This window comes from Arvicanthis niloticus, chromosome X (genome assembly GCF_011762505.2).
Source record: "Arvicanthis niloticus isolate mArvNil1 chromosome X, mArvNil1.pat.X, whole genome shotgun sequence".
Lineage (NCBI taxonomy): Eukaryota > Metazoa > Chordata > Mammalia > Rodentia > Muridae > Arvicanthis > Arvicanthis niloticus.
In genome coordinates this window covers 3,267,514-3,272,680 of record NC_047679.1, presented here as the reverse complement: position 1 = coordinate 3,272,680, position 5,167 = coordinate 3,267,514, and positions in this window count along the sequence as shown.

Genomic DNA, 5,167 nt, shown 5'->3' with positions numbered 1-5,167 from the left:
GTGGCATTAATAAGACTCGGGAGGTGGAGCACAGGTCCAGTCCTGCGGAGCCCCTTGTGGCTCTGCAGCGAAAAGTGTCCCCTGAGTGTTCCGCAGTGTCCCATATCTTTTGGGGCCCTGGGATCTCGGGCCCGCATATCCGTTTTTTGAAAAATTTTCCTCCTTAATGGCTGAGAGATTTGGGGGGAGAATTTGACCTTTTATATCTCTAATAGAACGGCAGTCTTGAGCCAAATGATAGCCCTTTCCACACCTAGTACATAGCTTCGCTGGTATTTGATTATTTGGGCACTCCCTTTTCCTATGTCCAGCCTTCCCACAGGCATAGCACCGGGCCATATGTTTTGAAGGGAAGGTTCCACGATTCTGACCCTTAAGCAGCACTGCCGCCATTTCTAAGTTCGCTGCTGCGAGCCCTGCATTAGTAAGGGGACCCCCCAATCCTCGGCAGACTCTTAATCAATCTTGTAGCCCCTTAGCTCTCCGCGGCGCAATAGCGGCACGGCATTCCACCGTGGCATTTTCAAAAACCATCTGTTCTATTAGTGGCATCGCCTGTTCTGGTTCCCCAAAGATTCTACCCGCTGCCTCGGTCATCCGAGCCACAAAGTCAGAGAACGACTCATTAGCTGTCTGAATTATCTTGGACAAATAAAGGTTACTGCCTTCCTTCCTAGGGAGGGACTTCCACGCCTTTATCGCAGCTGCTGCTATCTGTGCGTAGACCTGCCAAGGATGAGCGGTCTGGTCATTCGCGTGTACGCCAACTCCCGCTAGCATGTCAAAAGTCCATAATTGCTGTCCCTCAGTATTTGCATTAATCCTAGCTTGTGCTTGTAACGCCTCATGCCACAAGGCCTTCCACTCTAGGTATTGGCCCATATTGTTAAGTACCGCCTTCACTGTGTCCTGCCAGTCTCCTGGAGTCATGGCAGCTGTACCTAACCTCTCTACTTGGGCTACAGTAAAATTAGCTCCAATTCCATATGCGCGCACTGCTTCCGCTAATTCTTTGACCTGTCTATAATCTACAGAAGCATAAACGTGGGCGCCTTCTGCCGCTTCAAAGACCGGAAATGCAAGCTGTAGCTGCCTCCGATCTGCCGGGCTGAGGAATGAATTAGGGTCTCCGCCCGAATCATAAGTCGGAGGCAAGGGTGGGGCTGAGGAATTCAAAGGCTTTCTTAGTCTTACTTTGGAACCGCCAGCCTTAGTACAGGCAGCTGGTTCCTGCCCCAGGCCCTCTTCCTCTCCTTGTGTTAGATCTTCCTCAGAGCTGCTAAGGTGTATGGAAGCAGGCTCCTTAATTGGGTGCCGGGGTTCCCGCTTCTCTTCACCAGCCGGTGAAGGTTTTGTAGCTTTAATAGGCCCTGCAGTGGCCTGTATTCCTCCTGAACATTCTTTCCTATAACCAAACTCTCTGGCCAGTCTCTCTCCAGACTTCTTCATCTGTTTCTCTTTTCCCAACCCTATGGCTGAGCGCCTGTTGCCACATCCTGGTTCTGATAGCTTAGAGCAGACCTTTTTTGAAACCTCTCCTCTCGCCCTATTAGCTGTGCCTCGGGCTGGGTCCTCACAACAAAAATAGACTGCCAACGAAAACCACACGAGCACAAGGCCAGCTGCTGCAGCAGCGGCAGTGAATGAAAATTCGGTCGCAACAAAGGTCTCCACGCCAAGCATACCTTCCAAGATGCACCTCGTGTTCCGCAGTTTTTAACCCATCCCCAAACTTGGGTGGTCTCCCGCAGCACCTTAAAAATACCAGGGTTCTCAGCACCAGATGAAACGAGCGCCCCCAAAATCCCTTTTCGCCCGCAAATAAGGACAGGAGGCGATAGTCGGGTGTACTGCCACGAGGAACTTTACTATTCCACAGGGTAACGCGGAAAGACGGAAGAAACCGGAAGAGGCTCCCTTAAATACACCCTAGAGTGACGTATTCACTTCTGAATGGCTGCTCGCTCACCACCCAATATTACGCCTCGGGATAGGCCAGTGACCTGGCGCTCTTTCTGCCTGGCAGCTGCGCAGAATGATTGTTTACTGCTGGGGAACCATGCGGCCAGCGCCATCTTGGAAATGCAAATGTATAGCCACTGCTAACAGGGGCTTCCTACAGCACAGCTGGAATGGAATCTAGCCAAGTCCTCACACAGGCTAAGAAAGCATTCTACAACTGAGCTATGACTTCAGCTGGAAGAGAGATCTCTCCCTGAATCTCCAGAGTAATACAGCTTGGTGTTCAACTGCATGAAGCCATTACTGAAGATACTACACACTTTGGCTGCCATTGCAGAAAATACTACATACTTTGGCTATAAGACATAGAACTCAATCTCAAACTGACTTTGAATCTTCCTTCCTACTGTCTAGCTTTCATAGTGCCAGAAGATACTATGCAGGTTACTGGGTGAATGTTATGTGATAAGACTTTTCTGGTGAAGATACAACATACATATCTACTCACCCCAGACAAGGAAATCATGACAGACCAAAGTATGGATGGATACCAAAGGCCAACTTGGTGAGTCAATGAATTTTATTGGGATTACTTTCAAGAATGTGTTTGCTGAGAAGATCTCATGGGTAAAGAAAAAGTTATAGGAGCAGAAATGACTCAAAGACTGATGAAAATATAAAAATAATGCATATATGTATTTATAATCTCTATATACAAAATATAAAATTGTGTTAAGTATGGCAAAGCATAATTTTAAAAATGAGATTAAAAACTTGTAAAACAATGTATAAACTATTTATAAATTTATTAGTGAGGGCATCAGTGCAATGGTATAGCTGGATGGAAGAACACTTAATGAACTGAGTGTTTTAAAGCCTTAATAAAAAATATTGTTAGAATCAGTTCAATGTGAAATACAAAACTAATGACTCAGAAAACAATGAAACCATAACCTTTGGGGTTATCTTTTCTACCACACAGAAATAATCTACAAGTTAATATATAACTTCACAGTGCCTGAGCTCTAATCAGATAGCAGATAACCAAGTCAAATACAAAAACATTCTCCCAGAGAATGAAATAATTTGATAGTACAATGCTCTCAGTATAACTTTAAATGAGCATGCCTCCTTCTTTTGCCTTACTTATGTTTTAGATACTTTTTCTTAACAAGTAGTTGTCAATGATTTAAAATACACTGGATATGAAAGTATTGGTCAGTGTCCTACTGGAAGGTGTTATGCCAGAGACTGTAACTGAGGAGCATTCATAAGCAAATTCCTTCATAGGTGTGGATAGGGTCAGGGAAACCTGAAAAAGATGTGGGACTAATGACATAGGAAAGCCCTCAGGTCTGAAGTAACAGGGAAGTCAGAAAAGGAACAAATGCTAAATCACCTCCCTGTTGGTCCTTTTGCCAATGCTTCCTATTGGCTCACCCCAACTGGATCCAGAGGAAGAAACCACAGCTGTCACCCATAAAGATCTGTTTCTCTGAGCACAGAACAAGGATGGGAAGTACAAAATGAAAAAACAAAAAATGTTCAGCATCCTTAGTCATCAGGGAAATGCAAATCAAAACAACCCTGAGATTCCACCTCACACCAGTTAGAATGGCTAAGATCAAAATCTCAGGTGATAACACAGGCTAATGAGGATGTGGAGAAAGAGGAACACTCTTACATTGTTGGTGGGATTGCAACCTGGTACAACCACTCTGGAAATCAGGTCTGACGGTTCCTCAAAAAGTTGGATATAGCATTAACTGAGGATTCAACTATACCATTCCTGGGCATATACCCAGAAGATGCTCCAACATATAACAAGGGCATATGTTCCAGTATGTCCATAGCGGCCCTTATTTATAATAGCCAGAAGCTGTAAAGAACCCAGATGTCCTTCAACAGAGGAATGGATACAGAAAATGTGGTATATTTACACAATGGAGTATTACTCAGCTATTAAAAAATTATGAATTTGAGAAATGCTTAGGTAAATGGATGGAACTAGAAAATATTATTCTGAGTGAGGTAACCAACAACAAAAGAACAAACCTGGTATGCACTCACTGATAAGTGGATATTAGCCCCAAAGCTCACAATACCCAAGATACAATTCACAGACCACATGAAGCTCATGAAGAAGAAAGACGAAAGTGTGGGTGTTTTGGTCCTTCTTAGAAGGGGAAACAGAATACTCATGGGAGCAAATACAGGACAAAGTATGGGACTGAAACTGAAGGAGGAGCCATCTGGAGACTGCTCCACCTGGGTATCTATCCCATGTGCAGTCACCAAAGGCAGCCACTGATGTGGATGCCCGGAAGTGCATGCTGACAGGAGCCTGATGTAGCTGTCTCCTCAGAGGTATGCCAGAGCCTGACATATACAGAGGCAGATGCTCACAGCTAACCATAGAACTGATCATGGGATTCCCAATGGAGGAGTTAGATCTCTCTAATTTCTGAAGGAAGCTGAAGGGGTTTGCAGCCCCATGGGCAGAGCAATAATACCAACCAACCAGAGCTCCCAGGGCCTAAACCACCAGCCTGGGAGCACATAGGGAGGGACCCATGGCTCCAGCTGTATGTGTAGGGGAGGATGGTCCTGTTTGGCATAGGTGGGTGATGAAGTCCTTGGTCCTGTGAAGGCCAGATGCCCAAGTGAGGGGGAATTCGAGGGTGGGAATGTGGGAGTGGGTGGGTGGGTGGGGGCACATCCTCGTAGAACCAGGAGGAGGAGGGATGGGATGGGGGTTTCTTGGAGGGGGGAAATGGGGAAAGGGGATAATATCTGAAATGTAAATAAAAGAAAAAAGAAAGAGAGAGAGAGAGAGAGAGAGAGAGAGAGAGAGAGAGAGAGAGAGAGAAACACAATCAGTCCAGCCTATAGAGCAGGTGTGTTTTATGTGTTCTGTCTTATACCAAAATAAATGTCAGAACCCTACACCTTTGTATGCTAGATGGTCTTCCCTGAGATTATCAAGTTGGTTTCTCTTTGTTCTTTCACCATGGACAACACAAGAATGCTCTTGCCAGATCTGGCCACTTTCTAGTCTATAAAATTGTAAATTAATAAATTGATTACTTTTGAAATAAGTTGCCTAGCCTGGGGTATTCTGTTATATACTGGGTGTCTAATTCATAATTTCTTCACTCATATTTTAGAAAAATAACTGAAAATCCAAATCACCTTCAGCCTATCA